The 22,605-nt window shown below is 47.2% G+C and overlaps 29 non-coding genes across 29 annotated transcripts; all 29 read right to left on the bottom strand.

The window, feature by feature from the left end:
* Positions 1-460: 460 nt before the first annotated feature.
* Positions 461-534, bottom strand: trnat-cgu (transfer RNA threonine (anticodon CGU)). The gene has a single exon. It is a non-coding gene; the product is annotated as a tRNA-Thr (tRNA).
* Positions 535-664: 130 nt separating this feature from the next.
* On the bottom strand, positions 665-754 carry trnar-ucu (transfer RNA arginine (anticodon UCU)). Its single transcript is given in 2 exon segments — positions 665-700; positions 718-754. It is a non-coding gene; the product is annotated as a tRNA-Arg (tRNA).
* Positions 755-934: 180 nt separating this feature from the next.
* Positions 935-1,008, bottom strand: trnat-ugu (transfer RNA threonine (anticodon UGU)). The gene has a single exon. It is a non-coding gene; the product is annotated as a tRNA-Thr (tRNA).
* A 576-nt stretch (positions 1,009-1,584) lies between these two features.
* On the bottom strand, positions 1,585-1,658 carry trnat-cgu (transfer RNA threonine (anticodon CGU)). Its single transcript has one exon. It is a non-coding gene; the product is annotated as a tRNA-Thr (tRNA).
* A 478-nt stretch (positions 1,659-2,136) lies between these two features.
* On the bottom strand, positions 2,137-2,210 carry trnat-agu (transfer RNA threonine (anticodon AGU)). The gene has a single exon. It is a non-coding gene; the product is annotated as a tRNA-Thr (tRNA).
* Positions 2,211-2,577: 367 nt separating this feature from the next.
* Positions 2,578-2,651, bottom strand: trnat-ugu (transfer RNA threonine (anticodon UGU)). The gene has a single exon. It is a non-coding gene; the product is annotated as a tRNA-Thr (tRNA).
* A 1,142-nt stretch (positions 2,652-3,793) lies between these two features.
* trnat-agu (transfer RNA threonine (anticodon AGU)) lies at positions 3,794-3,867 on the bottom strand. Its single transcript has one exon. It is a non-coding gene; the product is annotated as a tRNA-Thr (tRNA).
* Positions 3,868-4,251: 384 nt separating this feature from the next.
* On the bottom strand, positions 4,252-4,325 carry trnat-ugu (transfer RNA threonine (anticodon UGU)). The gene has a single exon. It is a non-coding gene; the product is annotated as a tRNA-Thr (tRNA).
* A 1,141-nt stretch (positions 4,326-5,466) lies between these two features.
* Positions 5,467-5,540, bottom strand: trnat-agu (transfer RNA threonine (anticodon AGU)). Its single transcript has one exon. It is a non-coding gene; the product is annotated as a tRNA-Thr (tRNA).
* Positions 5,541-5,924: 384 nt separating this feature from the next.
* Positions 5,925-5,998, bottom strand: trnat-ugu (transfer RNA threonine (anticodon UGU)). The gene has a single exon. It is a non-coding gene; the product is annotated as a tRNA-Thr (tRNA).
* A 367-nt stretch (positions 5,999-6,365) lies between these two features.
* Positions 6,366-6,439, bottom strand: trnat-ugu (transfer RNA threonine (anticodon UGU)). Its single transcript has one exon. It is a non-coding gene; the product is annotated as a tRNA-Thr (tRNA).
* A 589-nt stretch (positions 6,440-7,028) lies between these two features.
* On the bottom strand, positions 7,029-7,102 carry trnat-cgu (transfer RNA threonine (anticodon CGU)). Its single transcript has one exon. It is a non-coding gene; the product is annotated as a tRNA-Thr (tRNA).
* Positions 7,103-7,579: 477 nt separating this feature from the next.
* Positions 7,580-7,653, bottom strand: trnat-agu (transfer RNA threonine (anticodon AGU)). Its single transcript has one exon. It is a non-coding gene; the product is annotated as a tRNA-Thr (tRNA).
* Positions 7,654-7,767: 114 nt separating this feature from the next.
* Positions 7,768-7,857, bottom strand: trnar-ucu (transfer RNA arginine (anticodon UCU)). Its single transcript is given in 2 exon segments — positions 7,768-7,803; positions 7,821-7,857. It is a non-coding gene; the product is annotated as a tRNA-Arg (tRNA).
* A 180-nt stretch (positions 7,858-8,037) lies between these two features.
* Positions 8,038-8,111, bottom strand: trnat-ugu (transfer RNA threonine (anticodon UGU)). The gene has a single exon. It is a non-coding gene; the product is annotated as a tRNA-Thr (tRNA).
* Positions 8,112-9,251: 1,140 nt separating this feature from the next.
* trnat-agu (transfer RNA threonine (anticodon AGU)) lies at positions 9,252-9,325 on the bottom strand. Its single transcript has one exon. It is a non-coding gene; the product is annotated as a tRNA-Thr (tRNA).
* Positions 9,326-9,439: 114 nt separating this feature from the next.
* Positions 9,440-9,529, bottom strand: trnar-ucu (transfer RNA arginine (anticodon UCU)). Its single transcript is given in 2 exon segments — positions 9,440-9,475; positions 9,493-9,529. It is a non-coding gene; the product is annotated as a tRNA-Arg (tRNA).
* Positions 9,530-9,709: 180 nt separating this feature from the next.
* On the bottom strand, positions 9,710-9,783 carry trnat-ugu (transfer RNA threonine (anticodon UGU)). Its single transcript has one exon. It is a non-coding gene; the product is annotated as a tRNA-Thr (tRNA).
* A 1,496-nt stretch (positions 9,784-11,279) lies between these two features.
* Positions 11,280-11,353, bottom strand: trnat-ugu (transfer RNA threonine (anticodon UGU)). The gene has a single exon. It is a non-coding gene; the product is annotated as a tRNA-Thr (tRNA).
* Positions 11,354-11,945: 592 nt separating this feature from the next.
* On the bottom strand, positions 11,946-12,019 carry trnat-ugu (transfer RNA threonine (anticodon UGU)). Its single transcript has one exon. It is a non-coding gene; the product is annotated as a tRNA-Thr (tRNA).
* A 477-nt stretch (positions 12,020-12,496) lies between these two features.
* On the bottom strand, positions 12,497-12,570 carry trnat-agu (transfer RNA threonine (anticodon AGU)). Its single transcript has one exon. It is a non-coding gene; the product is annotated as a tRNA-Thr (tRNA).
* Positions 12,571-12,948: 378 nt separating this feature from the next.
* On the bottom strand, positions 12,949-13,022 carry trnat-ugu (transfer RNA threonine (anticodon UGU)). Its single transcript has one exon. It is a non-coding gene; the product is annotated as a tRNA-Thr (tRNA).
* A 591-nt stretch (positions 13,023-13,613) lies between these two features.
* On the bottom strand, positions 13,614-13,687 carry trnat-cgu (transfer RNA threonine (anticodon CGU)). The gene has a single exon. It is a non-coding gene; the product is annotated as a tRNA-Thr (tRNA).
* Positions 13,688-14,152: 465 nt separating this feature from the next.
* trnat-agu (transfer RNA threonine (anticodon AGU)) lies at positions 14,153-14,226 on the bottom strand. Its single transcript has one exon. It is a non-coding gene; the product is annotated as a tRNA-Thr (tRNA).
* A 359-nt stretch (positions 14,227-14,585) lies between these two features.
* On the bottom strand, positions 14,586-14,659 carry trnat-ugu (transfer RNA threonine (anticodon UGU)). The gene has a single exon. It is a non-coding gene; the product is annotated as a tRNA-Thr (tRNA).
* A 591-nt stretch (positions 14,660-15,250) lies between these two features.
* trnat-cgu (transfer RNA threonine (anticodon CGU)) lies at positions 15,251-15,324 on the bottom strand. The gene has a single exon. It is a non-coding gene; the product is annotated as a tRNA-Thr (tRNA).
* Positions 15,325-15,801: 477 nt separating this feature from the next.
* trnat-agu (transfer RNA threonine (anticodon AGU)) lies at positions 15,802-15,875 on the bottom strand. Its single transcript has one exon. It is a non-coding gene; the product is annotated as a tRNA-Thr (tRNA).
* Positions 15,876-16,233: 358 nt separating this feature from the next.
* Positions 16,234-16,307, bottom strand: trnat-ugu (transfer RNA threonine (anticodon UGU)). Its single transcript has one exon. It is a non-coding gene; the product is annotated as a tRNA-Thr (tRNA).
* A 591-nt stretch (positions 16,308-16,898) lies between these two features.
* trnat-cgu (transfer RNA threonine (anticodon CGU)) lies at positions 16,899-16,972 on the bottom strand. Its single transcript has one exon. It is a non-coding gene; the product is annotated as a tRNA-Thr (tRNA).
* Between the last annotated feature and the right edge of the window lie 5,633 nt (positions 16,973-22,605).

Raw genomic sequence — 22,605 nt, 5'->3', positions numbered from 1 at the left:
TGGTGTTTGATTACCAGCAAAGACAGTGCTGGGATTTGAATTCAGTATGTCCTATTTACGACACAAGCTTTAACCAACTAAGCCACGGCGCCAACCTGCACACACTCTCCCAGGGAGAGGCACTTAGAGGATTAAAGCATCCAGATAAGAGGTCAACGGCCAGGCTCTGCACAGCCCAAAATGTTTTTTTTTTGACAACTGATTTGGGGTGGCCAGCTAGCCTCTGGGATTGTTGGCCAAGTGCCATTAGTTAACCTTTGAATGCCCTCATCTTGCAGTCTAGAAGTCCAGTTTGCTATCTATTGTGCCACAGAGCCTGTCAGCAACTGTTGACCTGTTCAAAAGAGCATCAGCATTATCAGGATCTGATTTGGAAATGGAATTGCCTGCTGCCTTTGCTATCCCTGTTTGCAGTCCGATCTCAGAAAAGCACATGCTTGAGGCACACAAGGGATACTGAAGGCACCGCTGGGATTTGAATCCAGGATCACCCGTTTACGAAACAGACGCTTTAACCAACTAAGCCACAGCACCAAGCAGAGCACTCAGATAGTGAGTAAGTTTATCAAAATATCCAGCAGTGAGGACAAAGGTCCACAGGCTGGTCAGCTTATGAGATTTTTCACAACTTTCTGTTGCCCGAGGGCATAAGCGTGCAATTTAATGACTCTGGTGGGACTCGAACCCACAACCTTTGAATGGCCTCATCTGGCAGTCTAGAAGTCCAATGCGCTATCCATTGCGCCACAGAGCCATGTGTGGAGCTTCTTTTTCCTGGCTTGTGCCAGTCCGTTGAATTGAGTTCAGGCATTTGGGGAGCGGGAAGGACAAGATATGTGGGTCTCTCTGCAATTGGTATGTGGTTGGAAAAGTGGAGGATCTGTAAGGGCTTCCTTTCCAAGAAAGAACCCACAGAGCAGAGCCACCTGTTAAAAGGCACCGCTGGGAATCGAACCCAGGATCTCCTGTTTACAAGACAAGCGCTTTGACCAGCTAAGCCACGGCGCCTTGCTGTATTGTTGACTTGCGTCAGAATTCTTCGGCAGGTTGACAAATGAAATCGCATGCTGCTCTGACACTCCTCTGTACCGCCTGATTGCGCAAAGCAAAACCACACAACCCAAGGTGGTGTTTGATTACCAGCAAAGACAGTGCTGGGATTTAAATTCAGTATGTCCTATTTACGACACAAGCTTTAACCGACTAAGCCATGGCTCCAACCTGCACACACTCTCCCAGGGAGAGGCACTTAGAGGATTAAAGCATCCAGATAAGAGGCCAACGGCCAGGCTCTGCACAGCCCAAAATGTTTTTTTTGACAACTGATTCGGGGTGGCCAGCTAGCCTCTGGGATTGTTGGCCAAGTGCCATTAGTTAATCTTTGAATGCCCTCATCTGGCAGTCTAGAAGTCCAGTTTGCTATCTATTGTGCCACAGAGCCTGTCAGCAACTGTTGACCTGTTCAAAAGAGCATATGCATTATCAGGATCTGATTTGGAAATGGAAATGCCTGCTGCCTTTGCTATGCCTGTTTGCAGTCCGATCTCAGAAAAGCACATGCTTGAGGAACACAAGGGATGCTGAAGGTACCGCTGGGATTTGAACCCAGGATCTCCTGTTTACGAGACAGACGCTTTAACCAAATAAGCCACAGCACCAAGCAGAGCACTCAGATGGTGAGTAAGTTTATCAAAATATCCAGCAGTGAGGACAAAGGTCCACGGGCTGGTCAGCTTATGATATTTTTCACAACTTTCTGTTGCCCGAGGGCATAAGCGTGCATTTTAATGATAAACGAAAGGCCAGAAGTCACCAATCTGTTTTGACTCAAACCCACAAACTTTCATATGGCGTCAAAGCGCAGACAAATAGTCCAATGCACTACACTCTGCGCCACATGCAGTAGCTCCTTCCAGGCTTGCAGCAGTCCTAAACCAAGGATCACGTGTTTGCAAGGCAAGCTCTTTGACCAGCTGAGCCATGCTGCATTGCTGAGATGACTCTGGGCAACATTCTTCGGCAGCATCTGAGTGGTGGTTCGCAAATTAAATTGCATGCTGCTCTAGCACTCTTCTGCACCCCCTTTTTACAGAGAGCAAAACCTCACAGCCCAAGGTGGCACTTGATCACCAGCAAAGGCACCGCTGGGACTCGAACCCAGGATCTCCTGTTTACTAGACAGGCGCTTTAACCAACTAAGCCACAGCACCAACTTGCATGTACCCAATAAGAAAGTGAGACTTAGAGTTTTATAACTGGAGGGGTGGCCAGAGAGCATATGTGTTTGTTTGTCAAGCGCCATTAATAGAATGTCAAAAGTAACGACTCTGGTGGGACTCGAACCCACAACCTTTGAATGGCCTCATCTGGGAGTCTAGAAGTCCAATGCGCTATCCATTGCGCCACATAAAGCTTTTTTTTCCTGGCTTGTGCCAGTCCGTTGAATTGAGTTCAGGCATTTCGGGAGCGGGAAGGACAAGATATGTGGGTCTCTCTGTAATTGGTATGTGGTTGGAAAAGTGGAGGATCTGTAAGGGCTTCCTTTCCAAGAAAGAACCCACAGAGCCACCTGTTAAAAGGCACTGCTGGGAATCGAACCCAGGATCTCCTATTTACAAGACAAGCGCTTTGACCAGCTAAGCCACGGTGCCTTGCTGCGTTGTTGACTTGAGTCAGAATTCTTCGGCAGCAGCTGAGGGGTGGTTGACAAATGAAATCGCATGCTGCTCTGACACTCCTCTGTACCGCCTGATTGCGCAAAGCAAAACCACACAACCCAAGGTGGTGTTTGATTACCAGCAAAGACAGTGCTGGGATTTAAATTCAGTATGTCCTATTTACGACACAAGCTTTAACCAACTAAGCCACGGCGCCAACCTGCACACTTTCTCCCAGGGAGCGGCACTTAGAGGATTAAAGCATCCAGATAAGAGACCAACGGCCAGGCTCTGCACAGCCCAAAATGTTTTTTTTGACAACTGATTTGGGGTGGCCAGCTAGCCTCTGGGATTGTTGGCCAAGTGCCATTAATTAACCTTTGAATGCCCTCATCTGGCAGTCTAGAAGTCCAGTTTGCTATCTATTGTGCCACAGAGCCTGTCAGCAACTGTTGACCTGTTCAAAAGAGCATCAGCATTATCAGGATCTGATTTGGAAATGGAATTGCCTGCTGCCTTTGCTATCCCTGTTTGCAGTCCGATCTCAGAAAAGCACATGCTTGAGGCACACAAGGGATACTGAAGGCACCGCTGGTATTTTAGAATCCAGGATCACCCGTTTACGAAACAGACGCTTTAACCAACTAAGCCACAGCACCAAGCAGAGCACTCAGATGGTGAGTAAGTTTATCAAAATATCCAGCAGTGAGGACAAAGGTCCACGGGCTGGTCAGCTTATGAGATTTTTCACAACTTTCTGTTGCCCGAGGGCATAAGCGTGCAATTTAATGATAAACAAAAGGCCAGAAGTCCCCAATCTGTTTTGACTCAAACCCACAAACTTCATATGGCGTCAAACCGCAGACTAATAGTCCAATGCACTAACCTCTGCGCCACATGCAGTAGCTCCTTCCAGGCTTGCAGCAGTCCTAAACCAAGGATCACGTGTTTGCAAAGCAAGCTCTTTGACCAGCTGAGCCATGCTGCATTGCTGAGATGACTCTGGGCAGCATTCTTCGGCAGCATCTGAGGGGTGGTTCGCAAATTAAATTGCATGCTGCTCTAGCACTCCTCTGCACCCACTTTTTGCAGAGAGCAAAACCTCACAGCCCAAGGCGGCACTTGATCACCAGCAAAGGCACCGCTGGGATTCGAACCCAGGATCTCCTGTTTACTAGACAGGCACTTTAACCAACTAAGCCACAGCACCAACTTGCATGTACCCAGTAAGAAAGTGAGACTTAGAGTTTCATAACTCTGGAGGGGTGGCCAGAGAGAATATGTGTTTGTTGGCCAAGCGCCAATAACAGAATGCCAAAAGTAACAATTCTGGTGGGAATCGAACCCACAACCTTTGAATGGCCTCATCTGGCAGTCTAGAAGTCTAATGCGCTATCCATTGCGCCACAGAGCCATGTGTGGAGCTTTTTTTTCCTGGCTTGTGCCAGTCCGTTGAATTGAGTTCAGGCATTTCGGGAGCGGGAAGGACAAGATATGTGGGTCTCTCTGCAATTGGTATGTGGTTGGAAAAGTGGAGGATCTGTAAGGGCTTCCTTTCCAAGAGAGAACCCACAGAGCAGAGCCACCTGTTAAAAGGCACCGCTGGGAATCGAACCCAGGATCTCCTGTTTACAAGACAAGCGCTTTGACCAGCTAAGCCACAGCGCCTTGCTGTATCTTTCACTTGGGTCAGAATTCTTCGGCAGCAGCTGAGGGGTGGTTGACAAATGAAATCGCAATGCTGCTCTGACGGTCCTCTGTACCGCCTGATTGCGCAAAGCAAAACCACACAACCCAAGGTGGTGTTTGATTACCAGCAAAGACAGTGCTGGGATTTAAATTCAGTATGTCCTATTTACGACACAAGCCTTAACCAACTAAGCCACGGCGCCAACCTGCACACACTCTCCCAGGGAGCGGCACTTAGAGGATTAAAGCATCCAGATAAGAGACCAACGGCCAGGCTCTGCACAGCCCAAAATGTTTTTTTTGACAACTGATTTGGGGTGGCCAGCTAGCCTCTGGGATTGTTGGCCAAGTGCCATTAATTAACCTTTGAATGCCCTCATCTGGCAGTCTAGAAGTCCAGTTTGCTATCTATTGTGCCACAGAGCCTGTCAGCAACTGTTGACCTGTTCAAAAGAGCATCAGCATTATCAGGATATGATTTGGAAATGGAATTGCCTGCTGCCTTTGCTATCCCTGTTTGCAGTCCGATCTCAGAAAAGCACATGCTTGAGGCACACAAGGGATACTGAAGGTACCGCTGGTATTTGAATCCAGGATCACCCGTTTACGAAACAGACGCTTTAACCAACTAAGCCACAGCACCAAGCAGAGCACTCAGATGGTGAGTAAGTTTATCAAAATATCCAGCAGTGAGGACAAAGGTCCACGGGCTGGTCAGCTTATGAGATTTTTCACAACTTTCTGTTGCCCGAGGGCATAAGCGTGCAATTTAATGATAAACAAAAGGCCAGAAGTCCCCAGTCTGTTTTGACTCAAACCCACAAACTTCATATGGCGTCAAACCGCAGATTAACAGCCCAATGCGCTACACTCTGCGCCACATGCATTAGCTCCTTCCAGGCTTGCAGCAGTCCTAAACCAAGGATCACGTGTTTGCAAGGCAAGCTCTTTGACCAGCTGAGCCATGCTGCATTGCTGAGATGACTCTGGGCAGCATTCTTCGGCAGCATCTGAGGGGTGTTTAGCAAATTAAATTGCATGCTGCTCTAGCACTCCTCTGCACCCCCTTTTTACAGAGCGCAAAACCTCACAGCCCAAGGCAGCACTTGATCACCAGCAAAGGCACCGCTGGGATTCAAACCCAGGATCTCCTGTTTACTAGACAGGCGCTTTAACCAACTAAGCCACAGCACCAACTTGCATGTACCCAGTAAGAAAGTGAGACTTAGAGTTTCATAACTCTGGAGGGGTGGCCAGAGAGAATATGTGTTTGTTGGCCAAGCGCCAATAACAGAATGCCAAAAGTAACAACTCTGGTGGGACTCGAACCCACAACCTTTGAATGGCCTCATCTGGCAATGTAGAAGTCTAATGCGCTATCCATTGCACCACAGAGCCATGTGTGGAGCTTTTTTTTCCTGGCTTGTGCCAGTCCGTTGAATTGAGTTCAGGCATTTGGGGAGGGGGAAGGACAAGATATGTGGGTCTCTCTGCAATTGGTATGTGGTTGGAAAAGTGGAGGATCTGTAAGGGCTTCCTTTCCAAGAGAGAACCCACAGAGCAGTGCCACCTGTTAAAAGGCACCGCTGGGAATCGAACCCAGGATCTCCTGTTTACAAGACAAGCGCTTTGACCAGCTAAGCCACAGCACCAACTTGCATGTACCCAGTAAGAAAGTGAGACTTAGAGTTTTATAACTCTGGAGGGGTGGCCAGAGAGAATATGTGTTTGTTGGCCAAACGCCATTAACAGAATGCCAAAAGTAACGACTCTGGTGGGACTCGAACCCACAACCTTTGAATGGCCTCATCTGGCAGTCTAGAAGTCCAATGCGCTATCCATTGTGCCACGTGTGGAGCTTTTGTTTCCTGGCTTGTGCCAGTCTCTTGAATTGAGTTCAGGCATTTGGGGAGCGGGAAGGGCAAGATATGTGGGTCTCTCTGCAATTGGTATGTGGTTGGAAAAGTGGAGGATCTGTAAGGGCTTCCTTTCCAAGAAAGAACAGAGCCACCTGTTAAAAGGCACCACTGGGAATTGAACCCAGGATCTCCTGTTTACAAGACAAGCGCTTTGACCAGCTAAGCCACTGCGCCTTGCTGTATTGTTGACTTGGGTCAGAATTCTTCGGCAGCAGCTGAGGGGTGGTTGACAAATGAAATCGCATGCTGCTCTGACGCTCCTCTGTACCGCCTGATTGCGCAAAGCAAAACCACACAACCCTAGGTGGTGTTTGATTACCAGCAAAGACAGTGCTGGGATTGGAATTCAGTATGTCCTATTTACAACACAAGCTTTAACCAACTAAGCCACGGCGCCAACCTGCACACACTCTCCCAGGGAGCCGCACTTAGAGGATTAAAGCATCCAGATAAGAGGCCAACGGCCAGGCTTTGCACAGCCCAAAATGTTTTTTTTGACAACTGATTCGGGGTGGCCAGCTAGCCTCTGGGATTGTTGGCCAAGTGCCATTAGTTAACCTTTGAATGCCCTCATCTGGCAGTCTAGAAGTCCAGTTTGCTATCTATTGTGCCACAGAGCCTGTCAGCAACTGTTGACCTGTTCAAAAGAGCATCAGCATTATCAGGATCTGATTTGGAAATGGAATTGCCTGCTGCCGTTGCTATCCCTGTTTGCAGTCCGATCTCAGAAAAGCACATGCTTGAGGCACACAAGGGATACTGAAGGCACCGCTGGGATTTGAACCCAGGATCTCCTGTTTACGAGACAGACGCTTTAACCAACTAAGCCACAGCACCAAGCAGAGCACTCAGATGGTGAGTAAGTTTATCAAAATATCCAGCAGTGAGGACAAAGGTCCACGGGCTGGTCAGCTTATGAGATTTTTCACAACTTTCTGTTGCCCGAGGGCATAAGCGTGCAATTTAATGATAAACGAAAGGCCAGAAGTCACCAATCTGTTTTGACTCAAACCCACAAACTTCATATGGCGTCAAACTGCAGACTAATAGTCCATTGCGCTACACTCTGCGCCACATGCAGTAGCTCCTTCCAGGCTTGCAGCAGTCCTAAACCAAGGATCACGTGTATGCAAGGCAAGCTCTTTGACCAGCTGAGCCATGCTGCATTGCTGAGATGACTCTGGGCAGCATTCTTCGGCAGCATCTGAGGGGTGGCTCGCAAATTAAATTGCATGCTGCTCTATCACTCCTCTGCACCCCCTTTTTACAGAGAGCAAAACCTCACAGCCCAAGGCGGCAATTGATCACCAGCAAAGGCACCGCTGGGATTCGAACCCAGGATCTCCTGTTTACTAGACAGGCGCTTTAACCAACTAAGCCACAGCACCAACTTGCATGTAACCAGTAAGAAAGTGAGACTTAGAGTTTTATAACTCTGGAGTGGTGGCCAGAGAGAATATATGTCTGTTGGCCAAGCGCCATTAACAGAATGCCAAAAGTAACGACTCTGGTTGGACTCGAACCCACAACCTTTGAATGGCCTCATCTGGCAGTCTAGAAGTCCAATGCGCTATCCATTGCGCCACAGAGCCACGTGTGGAGCTTTAGTTTCCTGGCTTGTGCCAGTCCGTTGAATTGAGTTCAGGCATTTGGGGAGCGGGAAGGACAAGATGTGTGGGTCTCTCTGCAATTGGTATGTGGTTGGAAAAGTGGAGGATCTGTAAGGGCTTCCTTTCCAAAAAAGAACCCACAGAGCAGAGCCACCCGTTAAAAGGCACCGCTGGGAATCGAATCCAGGATCTCCTGTTTACAAGACAAGCGCTTTGACCAGCTAAGCCACGGCACCTTGCTGTATTGTTGTCTTGGGTCAGAATTCTTCGGCAGCAGCTGAGGGGTGGTTGACAAACAAAATCGCATGCTGCTCTGACGCTCCTCTGTACCGCCTGATTGCGCAAAGCAAAACCACACAACCCAAGGTGGTGTTTGATTACCAGCAAAGACAGTGCTGGGATTTAAATTCAGTATGTCCTATTTACGACACAAGCTTTAACAAACTAAGCCACGGCGCCAACCTGCACACACTCTCCCAGGGAGCGGCACTTAGAGGATTAAAGCATCCAGATAAGAGGCCAACGGCCAGGCTCTGCACAGCCCAAAATGTTTTTATTGACAACTGATTCGGGGTGGCCAGCTAGCCTCTGGGATTGTTGGCCAAGTGCCATTAGTTAACCTTTGAATGCCCTCATCTGGCAGTCTAAAAGTCCAGTTTGCTATCTTTTGTGCCACAGAGACTGTCAGCAACTGTTGACCTGTTCAAAAGAGCATCAGCATTATCAGGATCTGATTTGGAAACTGAATTGCCTGCTGCCTTTGCTATCCCTGTTTGCAGTCCGATCTCAGAAAAGCACATGCTTGAGGCACATAAGGGATGCTAAAGGCACCGCTGGGATTTGAATACAGTATCTCCTGTTTACGAGACAGACACTTTAACCAACTAAGCCACGGCGCCAAGCAGAGCACTCAGATGGTGAGTAAGTTTATCAAAATATCCAGCAGTGAGGACAAAGGTCCACGGGCTGGTCAGCTTATGAGATTTTTCACAACTTTCTGTTGCCCGAGGGCATAAGCGTGCAATTTAATGATAAACGAAAGGCCAGAAGTCACCAATCTGTTTTGACTCAAACCCACAAACTTCATATGGCGTCAAACTGCAGACTAATAGTCCATTGCGCTACACTCTGCGCCACATGCAGTAGCTCCTTCCAGGCTTGCAGCAGTCCTAAACCAAGGATCACGTGTATGCAAGGCAAGCTCTTTGACCAGCTGAGCCATGCTGCATTGCTGAGATGACTCTGGGCAGCATTCTTCGGCAGCATCTGAGGGGTGGCTCGCAAATTAAATTGCATGCTGCTCTATCACTCCTCTGCACCCCCTTTTTACAGAGAGCAAAACCTCACAGCCCAAGGCGGCAATTGATCACCAGCAAAGGCACCGCTAGGATTCGAACCCAGGATCTCCTGTTTACTAGACAGGCGCTTTAACCAACTAAGCCACAGCACCAACTTGCATGTAACCAGTAAGAAAGTGAGACTTAGAGTTTTATAACTCTGGAGTGGTGGCCAGAGAGAATATATGTCTGTTGGCCAAGCGCCATTAACAGAATGCCAAAAGTAACGACTCTGGTGGGACTCGAACCCACAACCTTTGAATGGCCTCATCTGGCAGTCTAGAAGTCCAATGCGCTATCCATTGCGCCACAGAGCCACGTGTGGAGCTTTTGTTTCCTGGCTTGTGCCAGTCCGTTGAATTGAGTTCAGGCATTTGGGGAGCGGGAAGGACAAGATGTGTGGGTCTCTCTGCAATTGGTATGTGGTTGGAAAAGTGGAGGATCTGTAAGGGCTTCCTTTCCAAAAAAGAACCCACAGAGCAGAGCCACCCGTTAAAAGGCACCGCTGGGAATCGAATCCAGGATCTCCTGTTTACAAGACAAGCGCTTTGACCAGCTAAGCCACGGCACCTTGCTGTATTGTTGTCTTGGGTCAGAATTCTTCGGCAGCAGCTGAGGGGTGGTTGACAAACGAAATCGCATGCTGCTCTGACGCTCCTCTGTACCGCCTGATTGCGCAAAGCAAAACCACACAACCCAAGGTGGTGTTTGATTACCAGCAAAGACAGTGCTGGGATTTAAATTCAGTATGTCCTATTTACGACACAAGCTTTAACAAACTAAGCCACGGCGCCAACCTGCACACACTCTCCCAGGGAGCGGCACTTAGAGGATTAAAGCATCCAGATAAGAGGCCAACGGCCAGGCTCTGCACAGCCCAAAATGTTTTTTTTGACAACTGATTCGGGGTGGCCAGCTAGCCTCTGGGATTGTTGGCCAAGTGCCATTAGTTAACCTTTGAATGCCCTCATCTGGCAGTCTAAAAGTCCAGTTTGCTATCTTTTGTGCCACAGAGACTGTCAGCAACTGTTGACCTGTTCAAAAGAGCATCAGCATTATCAGGATCTGATTTGGAAACTGAATTGCCTGCTGCCTTTGCTATCCCTGTTTGCAGTCCGATCTCAGAAAAGCACATGCTTGAGGCACATAAGGGATGCTAAAGGCACCGCTGGGATTTGAATACAGTATCTCCTGTTTACGAGACAGACGCTTTAACCAACTAAGCCACGGCGCCAAGCAGAGCACTCTGATAGTGAGGAAGTTTATTAAAATATCCAGCAGTGAGGACAAAGGTCCACGGGCTGGTCAGCTTATGAGATTTTTCACAACTTTCTGTTGCCCGAGGGCATAAGCGTGCAATTTAATGATAAACGAAAGGCCAGAAGTCACCAATCTGTTTTGACTCAAACCCACAAACTTCATATGGCGTCAAACCGCAGACAAATAGTCCAATGGGCTACACTCTGCGCCACATGCAGTAGCTCCTTCCAGGCTTGAAGCAGTCCTAAACCAAGGATCACGTGTTTGCAAGGCAAGCTCTTTGACCAGCTGAGCCATGCTGCATTGCTGAGATGACTCTGGGCAGCATTCTTCGGCAGCATCTGAGGGGTGGTTCGCAAATTAAATTGCATGCTGCTCTAGCACTCCTCTGCACCCCCGTTTTACAGAGAGCAAAACCTCACAGCCCAAGGCGGCACTTGATCACCAGCAAAGGCACCGCTGGGATAACTCTGGAGGGGTGGCCAGAGAGAATATGTGTTTGTTGGCCAAGCGCCAATAACAGAATGCCAAAAGTAACAACTCTGGTGGGACTCGAACCCACAACCTTTGAATGGCCTCATCTGGCAGTGTAGAAGTCTAATGCGCTATCTATTGCACCACAGAGCCATGTGTGGAGCTTTTTTTTCCTGGCTTGTGCCAGTCCGTTGAATTGAGTTCAGGCATTTGGGGAGGGGGAAGGACAAGATATGTGGGTCTCTCTGCAATTGGTATGTGGTTGGGAAAGTGGAGGATCTGTAAGGGCTTCCTTTCCAAGAGAGAACCCACAGAGCAGTGCCACCTGTTAAAAGGCACCACTGGGAATCGAACCCAGGATCTCCTGTTTACAAGACAAGCGCTTTGACCAGCTAAGCCACGGCACCTTGCTGTATCTTTGACTTGGGTCAGAATTCTTCGGCAGCAGCTGAGGGGTGGTTGACAAATGAAATCGCAATGCTGTTCTGACGCTCCTCTGTACCGCCTGATTGCGCAAAGCAAAACCACACAACCCAAGGTGGTGTTTGATTACCAGCAAAGACAGTGCTGGGATTTAAATTCAGTATGTCCTATTAATGACACAAGCTTTAACCAACTAAGCCACGGCGCCAACCTGCACACACTCTCCCAGGGAGCGGCACTTAGAGGATTAAAGCATCCAGATAAGAGGCCAACGGCCAGGCTCTGCACAGCCGAAAATGTTTTTTTTTTGACAACTGATTCGGGGTGGCCAGCTAGCCTCTGGGATTGTTGGCCAAGTGCCATTAGTTAACCTTTGAATGCCCTCATCTGGCAGTCTAGAAGTCCAGTTTGCTATCTATTGTGCCACAGAGCCTGTCAGCAACTGTTGACCTGTTCAAAAGAGCATCAGCATTATCAGGATCTGATTTGGAAATGGAATTGCCTGCTGCCTTTGCTATCACTGTTTGCAGTCCGATCTCAGAAAAGCACATGCTTGAGGCACACAAGGGATACTGAAGGCACCGCTGGGATTTGAACCCAGGATCTCCTGTTTACAAGAGAGACGCTTTAACCAACTAAGCCACGGCACCAAGCAGAGCACTCAGATGGTGAGTAAGTTGTTCAAAACATTCAGCGGTGAGGACAAAGGTCCACGGGCTGGTCAGCTTATGAGATTTGTCACAACTTTCTGTTGCCCGAGGGCATAAGCGTGCAATTTAATGATAAACGAAAGGCCAGAAGTCACCAATCTGTTTTGACTCAAACCCACAAATTTAAAATTGCCTCAAACCGCAGACTAATAGTCCAATGCGCTACACTCTGCGCCACATGCAGTAGCTCCTTCCAGGCTTGCAACAGTCCTAAACCAAGGATCATGTGTTTGCAAGGCAAGCTCTTTGACCAGCTGAGCCATGCTGCATTGCTGAGATGACATTTGGCAGCATTCTTGGGCAGCATCTGAGGGGTGGTTCGCAAATTAAATTGCATGCTGCTCTAGCACTCCTCTGCACCCCCGTTTTACAGAGAGCAAAACCTCACAGCCCAAGGCGGCACTTGATCACCAGCAAAGGCACCGCTGGGATTTGAACCCAGGATCTCCTGTTTACTAGACAGGCGCTTTAACCAACTAAGCCACAGCACCAACTTGCATGTACCCAGTAAGAAAGTGAGACTTAGAGTTTTATAACTCTGGAGGGGTGGCCAGAGAGAATATGTGTTTGTTGGCCAAACGCCATTAACAGAATGCCAAAAGTAACGACTCTGGTGGGACTCGAACCCACAACCTTTGAATGGCCTCATCTGGCAGTCTAGAAGTCCAATGCGCTATCCATTGTGCCACGTGTGGAGCTTTTGTTTCCTGGCTTGTGCCAGTCTGTTGAATTGAGTTCAGGCATTTGGGGAGCGGATAGGCCAAGATATGTGGGTCTCTCTGCAATTGGTATGTGGTTGGAAAAGTGGAGGATCTGTAAGGGCTTCCTTTCCAAAAGAAAGAACCCACAGAGCAGAGCCACCTGTTAAAAGGCACCGCTGGAAATCGAACCCAGGATCTCCTGTTTACAAGACAAGCGCTTTGACCAGCTAAGCCACGGCGCCTTGCTGTATTGTTGACTTGGGTCAGAATTCTTCGGCAGCAGCTGAGGGGTGGTTGACAAATGAAATCGCATGCTGCTCTGACGCTCCTCTGTACCGCCTGATTGCGCAAAGCAAAACCACACAACCCAAGGTGGTGTTTGATTACCAGCAAAGACAGTGCTGGGATTTGAATTCAGTATGTCCTATTTACGACACAAGCTTTAACCAACTAAGCCACGGCGCCAACCTGCACACACTCTCCCAGGGAGCCGCACTTAGAGGATTAAAGCATCCAGATAAGAGGCCAACGGCCAGGCTTTGCACAGCCCAAAATGTTTTTTTTTTGACAACTGATTCGGGGTGGCCAGCTAGCCTCTGGGATTGTTGGCCAAGTGCCTTTAGTTAACCTTTGAATGCCCTCATCTGGCAGTATAGAAGTCCAGTTTGCTATCTATTGTGCCACAGAGCCTGTCAGCAACTGTTGACCTGTTCAAAAGAGCATCAGCATTATCAGGATCTGATTTGGAAATGGAATTGCCTGCTGCCTTTGCTATGCCTGTTTGCAGTCCGATCTCAGAAAAGCACATGCTTGAGGCACACAAGGGATGCTGAAGGTACCGCTGGGATTTGAACCCAGGATCTCCTGTTTACGAGACAGACGCTTTAACCAAATAAGCCACAGCACCAAGCAGAGCACTCAGATGGTGAGTAAGTTTATCAAAATATCCAGCAGTGAGGACAAAGGTCCACGGGCTGGTCAGCTTATGATATTTTTCACAACTTTCTGTTGCCCGAGGGCATAAGCGTGCATTTTAATGATAAACGAAAGGCCAGAAGTCACCAATCTGTTTTGACTCAAACCCACAAACTTCATATGGCGTCAAACCGCAGACAAATAGTCCAATGCGCTACATGCAGTAGCTCCTTCCAGGCTTGCAGCAGTCCTAAACCAAGGATCATGTGTTTGCAAGGCAAGCTCTTTGACCAGCTGAGCCATGCTGCATTGCTGAGGTGACTCTGGGCAGCATTTTTCGGCAGCATCTGAGGGGTGGTTCGCAAATTAAATTGCATGCTGCTCTAGCACTCCTCTGCACCCCCTTTTTACAGAGATCAAAACCTCACAGCCCAAGGCGGCACTTGATCACCAGCAAAGGCACCGCCGGGATTCAAACCCAGGATCTCCTGTTTACTAGACAGGCGCTTTAACCAACTAAGCCACAGCACCAACTTGTATATTACTTGTTTCATAACTCTGGAAGGGTGTCCAGAGAGTATATGTGTTTGTTGGCCAAGCGCCATTAAAAGAATGCTAAAAGTAACGACTCTGGTGGGACTCGAACCCACAACCTTTGAATGGCCTCATCTGGCAGTCTAGAAGTCCAAATGCGCTATCCATTGTGCCACGTGTGGAGCTTTTGTTTCCTGGCTTGTGCCAGTCTGTTGAATTGAGTTCAGGCATTTGGGGAGCGGGAAGGCCAAGATATGTGGGTCTCTCTGCAATTGGTATGTGGTTGGAAAAGTGGAGGATCTGTAAGGGCTTCCTTTCCAAAAGAAAGAACCCACAGAGCAGAGCCACCTGTTAAAAGGCACCGCTGGAAATCGAACCCAGGATCTCCTGTTTACAAGACAAGCGCTTTGACCAGCTAAGCCACGGCGCCTTGCTGTATTGTTGACTTGGGTCAGAATTCTTCGGCAGCAGCTGAGGGGTGGTTGACAAATGAAATCGCATGCTGCTCTGACGCTCCTCTATACCGCCTGATTGCGTAAAGCAAAACCACACAACCCAAGGTGGTGTTTGATTACCAGCAAAGACAGTGCTGGGATTTGAATTCAGTATGTCCTATTTACGACACAAGCTTTAACCAACTAAGCCACGGCGCCAACCTGCACACACTCTCCCAGGGAGCCGCACTTAGAGGATTAAAGCATCCAGATAAGAGGCCAACGGCCAGGCTTTGCACAGCCCAAAATGTTTTTTTTTTGACAACTGATTCGGGGTGGCCAGCTAGCCTCTGGGATTGTTGGCCAAGTGCCATTAGTTAACCTTTGAATGCCCTCATCTTGCAGTCTAGAAGTCCAGTTTGCTATCTATTGTGCCACAGAGCCTGTCAGCAACTGTTGACCTGTTCAAAAGAGCATCAGCATTATCAGGATCTGATTTGGAAATGGAATTGCCTGCTGCCTTTGCTATGCCTGTTTGCAGTCCGATCTCAGAAAAGCACATGCTTGAGGCACACAAGGGATGCTGAAGGTACCGCTGGGATTTGAACCCAGGATCTCCTGTTTACGAGACAGACGCTTTAACCAAATAAGCCACAGCACCAAGCAGAGCACTCAGATGGTGAGTAAGTTTATCAAAATATCCAGCAGTGAGGACAAAGGTCCACGGGCTGGTCAGCTTATGATATTTTTCACAACTTTCTGTTGCCCGAGGGCATAAGCGTGCATTTTAATGATAAACGAAAGGCCAGAAGTCACCAATCTGTTTTGACTCAAACCCACAAACTTCATATGGCGTCAAACCGCAGACAAATAGTCCAATGCGCTACACTCTGCTCCACATGCAGTAGCTCCTTCCAGGCTTGCAGCAGTCCTAAACCAAGGATCATGTGTTTGCAAGGCAAGCTCTTTGACCAGCTGAGCCATGCTGCATTGCTGAGGTGACTCTGGGCAGCATTCTTCGGCAGCATCTGAGGGGTGGTTCGCAAATTAAATTGCATGCTGCTCTAGCACTCCTCTGCACCCCCTTTTTACAGAGATCAAAACCTCACAGCCCAAGGCGGCACTTGATCACCAGCAAAGGCACCGCCGGGATTCAAACCCAGGATCTCCTGTTTACTAGACAGGCGCTTTAACCAACTAAGCCACAGCACCAACTTGTATATTACTTGTTTCATAACTCTGGAAGGGTGGCCAGAGAGCATATGTGTTTGTTGGCCAAGCGCCATTAAAAGAATGCCAAAAGTAACGACTCTGGTGGGACTCGAACCCACAACCTTTGAATGGCCTCATCTGGCAGTCTAGAAGTCCAATGCGCTATCCATTGTGCCACGTGTGGAGCTTTTGTTTCCTGGCTTGTGCCAGTCTGTTGAATTGAGTTCAGGCATTTGGGGAGCGGGAAGGCCAAGATATGTGGGTCTCTCTGCAATTGGTATGTGGTTGGAAAAGTGGAGGATCTGTAAGGGCTTCCTTTCCAAAAGAAAGAACCCACAGAGCAGAGCCACCTGTTAAAAGGCACCGCTGGAAATCGAACCCAGGATCTCCTGTTTACAAGACAAGCGCTTTGACCAGCTAAGCCACGGCGCCTTGCTGTATTGTTGACTTGGGTCAGAATTCTTCGGCAGCAGCTGAGGGGTGGTTGACAAATGAAATCGCATGCTGCTCTGACGCTCCTCTATACCGCCTGATTGCGCAAAGCAAAACCACACAACCCAAGGTGGTGTTTGATTACCAGCAAAGACAGTGCTGCGATTTGAATTCAGTATGTCCTATTTACGACACAAGCTTTAACCAACTAAGCCACGGCGCCAACCTGCACACACTCTCCCAGGGAGCCGCACTTAGAGGATTAAAGCATCCAGATAAGAGGCCAACGGCCAGGCTTTGCACAGCCCAAAATGTTTTTTTTTTGACAACTGATTCGGGGTGGCCAGCTAGCCTCTGGGATTGTTGGCCAAGTGCCATTAGTTAACCTTTGAATGCCCTCATCTTGCAGTCTAGAAGTCCAGTTTGCTATCTATTGTGCCACAGAGCCTGTCAGCAACTGTTGACCTGTTCAAAAGAGCATCAGCATTATCAGGATCTGATTTGGAAATGGAATTGCCTGCTGCCTTTGCTATGCCTGTTTGCAGTCCGATCTCAGAAAAGCACATGCTTGAGGCACACAAGGGATGCTGAAGGTACCGCTGGGATTTGAACCCAGGATCTCCTGTTTACGAGACAGACGCTTTAACCAAATAAGCCACAGCACCAAGCAGAGCACTCAGATGGTGAGTAAGTTTATCAAAATATCCAGCAGTGAGGACAAAGGTCCACGGGCTGGTCAGCTTATGATATTTTTCACAACTTTCTGTTGCCCGAGGGCATAAGCGTGCATTTTAATGATAAACGAAAGGCCAGAAGTCACCAATCTGTTTTGACTCAAACCCACACACTTCATATGGCGTCAAACCGCAGACAAATAGTCCAATGCGCTACACTCTGCTCCACATGCAGTAGCTCCTTCCAGGCTTGCAGCAGTCCTAAACCAAGGAACACGTGTTTTCAAGGCAAGCTCTTTGACCAGCTGAGCCATGCTGCATTGCTGAGATGACTCTGGGCAGCATTCTTCGGCAGCATCTCAGGGGTGGTTCGCAAATTAAATTGCATGCTGCTCTAGCACTCCTCTGCACCCCCTTTTTACAGAGATCAAAACCTCACAGCCCAAGGCGGCACTTGTTCACCAGCAAAGGCACGGCCGGGATTTGAACCCAGGATCTCCTGTTTACTAGACAGGCTGTTACGAACTTTTAATGTCTAGAAGGTATTTCGCAACACTTATTTTGAAACCACTGCTGATGTCTGAGTAGGATGGAATAAACACATGACACACTCGATTTGATGAATTAAAACTGGAATTTATTACAAAAAGCCGAAGCCACTAGATCCAGTTCGTGAATGTTAAATGTAGTGCGCTATGTACAGCCTCAAGAGTAGAAAATAGTTTAAAATAAATTGTTAGTAAGAGAACATAAAGTGGCGCCAAAGAAAAGAACAGAGTATAACAAAACAATCCTTATGCTAATCCTAAACCTAAACAAAGAAAAATGTGAAAAGAAAACCGAGATCTTCAGTGCATGCGGGCACTTAAATAAACTAGCTAAATAACAAAACATACAGGGAGTGGCGCTCACTCCTAACCTAGTGTGTCTAACAAGTTACCACTACGGGCGTTATGTATACCGCGGCATACTAACCTGACATTCTCTTACCAAAAGAGCAGCTTATAGGCAACCTCGTGGTGTTGAACTTGAACACACAGTTCTCAGTTTTGCTATCTCAAAAGTAAACAAGTCAAGTTCCAAAGAACAGAGGAACAGAGCGACACATACATCTCTCATTAACTTATCGAGTACAGGATTCACATAGTTCTTAGTTTTAAAAAAAAACAAGCGAGCCGTGATCCGAATGGTGAAGGTGAGCAGAGCCTCATACAGAGCGCTCAACACGCTGCGAGAGAGAGAGCGAGCATGAATGAACAGGTCGTTCTTTTGAAGTCATCTGGCAAACTCTGATTGGTTCCCAGACGCCGCCCCTAATGAGGGAATGATGAGTGACGTACTGCTAGGCCAATCACAGCAGAGTGAAGACTAAAAACACAGAGAGAAGATAATGAGCACCAATCATTCACACGTGCAAAGCACACTAGCGTGTCGCTAGTCTCTAGACTAAATGAAAACAAAACCCATGTGGAACGTAACACCTCCCCCCTTAAGAATCAACTATATGGGCTTAAATAAACATATAGTTGTTCAAATACTTCCGCTCAAATACCACAATAGGCAACCCTTGATAGTGCGTCAGCGATCACATTCTCGACACCCTTCTTATGCTTAATCACTAAATTATAACCTTGTACAATCAGAGTCCAGCGCATCAAGCGCTGATTCTGATTATACATGCGTGACAGAAATACTAACGGGTTGTGATCAGTGAACACAGTAACAGGAAAATTACTCGAGCCGACATATACATCGAAATACTGGAGAGCCATTAACAGTGCTAATGCTTCTTTTTCGATCGTCGAATAATTTAACTGATGTTTGTTAAATTTCCACGAAAAATAACAGACCGGGTGATCGATCTCATCCTCACCGGTCTGAATCAAAACGGCTCCAGCGCCAACAGAACTCGCATCTACGTCGAGTTTAAAAGCAGAGTCAAATTTCGGTGCGGCTAAAACAGGTGCATTACACAGAAGATCCTTGATCGTACTAAAAGCATACTGACAATCTTCTGACCATCGAAACGTACGGGATGGACTAAGAAGCGAAGTCAACGGATGTGCAACAGTTGAAAAATTCTGGCAAAAGCCACGATAATAGCCAGCCATCCCTAAGAATCGACGGAGCTCTCGTCGGGTGGTTGGAACAGGGAACTCGGCTATAGCCGTAACCTTAGCTTCTAAAGGGCGCACTTCACCTTGACCAACTTCCTTCCCAAGATACGTGATAGTGGCCTGTCCAAACTCGCATTTGGCTAAATTTAAAGTCAGTGAAGCTTTCTCAAGACGTTCAAAAACTGTGTGCAATGACGAAACATGTTCTTCCCAGTCGGTCGAATAAACTACTAAATCATCTAAGTACGCATTGCACTTAGGTACTCCAGACAACACAAGATTAATGAGTCGCTGAAAGTTGGCCGGTGCGTTACGCATGCCGAAAGCCATTACGGAGTATTGGAGAAAACTATCAGGGGTGACAAAGGCTGAAATGTCAGAAGTGCGACTTGTAAGAGGAACTTGCCAGTAACCTTTTAACAGGTCTAACTTACTGACATAACGCGCTGAACCGAGATTGTCGACGCAATCTTCCATGCGCGGCAAAGGGTAACAATCGGGAACAGTCACAGCATTTATTTTCCGATAGTCAGTGCAGAATCGCGCGGTACCATCACTCTTCGGCACTAATAAGCAGGGCGAACTCCAGGGACTCTTACTGAACTGAGCGAGACTATGCTCTAATAGATACTCCACCTCACTTCGCGTTACATCTCGTTTCGCTGCATTTACACGGTACGCGTGCTGTTTAATCGGAGCAGCATCACCCACATTGATGTCGTGCTCCAGAACTGTAGTGCGAGAAGGTACATCATTAAACAAAGCAGGGAAACTGTTAATCAACTGCATAATATCACATCCTTGTCGTTCCGATAGATGAGATACATGAGATGGAAGATCAGATAATACCTCAGAATTCTGGAGTCGAGCACATTGTTGATTAGTATGACGTAAAACTATTCCATCATCCTCTGGATCGATGATCTCAGCAGCAGCACAAGCGAGCACAGGAGATGACACAGGAGATGACGCTGGAACAGTGATCTCTGTAGGTGAAACATTCTGGACAGCTTCTCTTTTGTGAAACGGCTTTAACATATTCACGTGACACACACGAGTCTTCCTTCTCCTATCTGGAGTTCTGATCACGTAATCGGTAGTACTAAGTTTTCTAACGACCTCGTATGGTCCAGAAAATCGTGCTGATAAAGCAGACCCTATCATAGGTAGCAGAACCAACACCGAATCGCCCTCATTAAAGGTACGCTGTACAGATTTACGATCGTAGTAATGTTTCATTTTTCCCTGTGCCACTTCAAGTGACTCTCTGGCCACAGAACAAGCTTGATGCAAACGCTCACGGAATTTACTCACATAATCCAGCACGTTCATTTTCGGGCTAGACTCAACAGACAGCAGGTTCTCTTTGAGCATTTTCAAAGGACCTCTAACAGTGTGACCGAATACTAATTCAGCAGGACTGAATCCGAGACTTTCCTGAACTGCTTCCCTAATCGCAAATAAAAGTAATGGTACACCTTCTTCCCACTCTTTACCTGTTTGCATACAGTATTTTCGAAGCATTGACTTTAACGTTTGGTGGAAACGTTCGAGTGCCCCCTGGCTTTCAGCGTGATAGGCACTGGCGATCCTATGTGACACATTTAAACTGGACAACACTTGAGTAAAATTTTTTGACAAAAAGTTAGTGCCTTGATCTGTCTGCACAATTTTTGGTAAACCAAACGTAGAAAAAAATTTAACGAGTGCTCTAGTTATGACAGGTGCCGTAATCTTTCTCAAGGGAATCGCCTCAGGAAACCGGGTCGCAGTACACATCACGGTCAATAAAAATTGATTACCAGTCTTAGATTTAGGTAATGGACCGACACAATCAACAATGACATGCTCGAATGGTTCTCCAACCACCGGGATAGGAATGAGAGGAGCACACCGGATTACTTGGTTCGGTTTGCCGGTAATCTGACAAACGTGACATGTGCGACAAAATTGTGTGACATCAGCTTTTATTCTGGGCCAAAAGAAGTGCGTTAAAACTCGGTGATAAGTTTTCTTAATCCCTAAATGTCCTGCCAGATCATGATCGTGAACTAACGACAAAATTTGTTGTCGGTAACATGAAGGAATCACGATCTGATACACAGTACTCCACTCAGTATCATCTGCTATCTCTGAACACCACTTGCGCATCAGTAACCCGTTCTCAACAAAATATGCAGCTTTCCTCTCTCGAGCTTTCTCTGGGGAAACAGCAGCAGCAAAACATTTCTGAAGACTTTTATCCTGCTCTTGAGCAACAATAATTCTCTCACGCGTCACATGCATTTTTTCACACGGAATATCTTGAACAAGCACATTTTCAACAGTTTTACTCTCCTCAGGCAAAACATCATCAATAAAAACAGGTGCAATAAAAGATGCAGCTAAATCATCAGCATCTATTTTACGAGCTTGAGCCCACGTAACTACACAAGTTGAAAAGGTTTCAGGTTATGACTGTGATAATTCATCAGGCTGTATGGGTTCAACTGGATTGTCAAAGACTTCCAACAAAGGCATAATTCTCCCACCGGCTAAATCATTGCCTAAGATAACTTGTACCCCACTCACAGGTAGGCGTTCACGAACAGCTACTTTCACAAAGCCCGTGCACAGTTCTGATTCTAAGTGAATTCGATGTAACGGAACCTGAACGAGACCCATCTCTATGCCCTGCACTAGGACATTACTGCCACAGAAGGTTTGTTCAGAGAACGGCAGTACATCTCCACTAATAAAGGACTGCATAGCCCCTGTATCACGGAGCATCTGAACTCGAATTCGTTCCTCAGGATTTCCCGTAACGGAAATTAACCCTTCCATCAGAAAAGGTGCATAACTGGAATCAGGCTTGTCATTACACTCGATCTTTTTAGAATCAATCCGTTTCACAAAACCAGCACTCTTAGGTGCAGAACTCGACTGTTTTCGTTTCAGCACAATACAATCAGCGATTAAATGGCCAGGTTTGTGACAATAAAAACATTCTCGATCCTCCTTGGATTTAAAAGGAACTGGTTTGGGTCGAGACGGACTACTCGAACTCACTTGGACAGCAGTCTTCTCAGAACGTACTGAAGTAAACACATTTTTATGCGTCAAGGAAAACTCATCTGCCAAGACAGAGGCTTGAGATAAAGACGTGACTTTTTGTTCATTCAAGTAAACGACAACACGCTCAGGAATACAATTCTTAAATTCTTCTAAAAGAATAAGTTCTCGCATGTCTTTAAAATCATTTACTTTGCTAGATGTGCACCACTTATCAAACAAAATTCCTTTCTCCCTTGCAAATTCAACAAAAGTCTGGCTGAAGTGTTTTTTGTGACTTCTAAAACGCTGTCGGTAGGCTTCTGGTACAAGTTCATATGCGCGTAATATCGCAACTTTCACTAGCTCATAATTCAAGCTATCCTCTAAGGAAAGTGTAGCACAAACATCTTGAGCTTTACCGGTTAACTTGCACTGTAATAGTAGAGGCCAAACCTCTGGAGCGTAGATGCAATC

This window comes from Carassius carassius, chromosome 28, assembly GCF_963082965.1.
Source record: "Carassius carassius chromosome 28, fCarCar2.1, whole genome shotgun sequence".
Lineage (NCBI taxonomy): Eukaryota > Metazoa > Chordata > Actinopteri > Cypriniformes > Cyprinidae > Carassius > Carassius carassius.
This window is presented reverse-complemented; position numbering and strand designations above follow the sequence as displayed.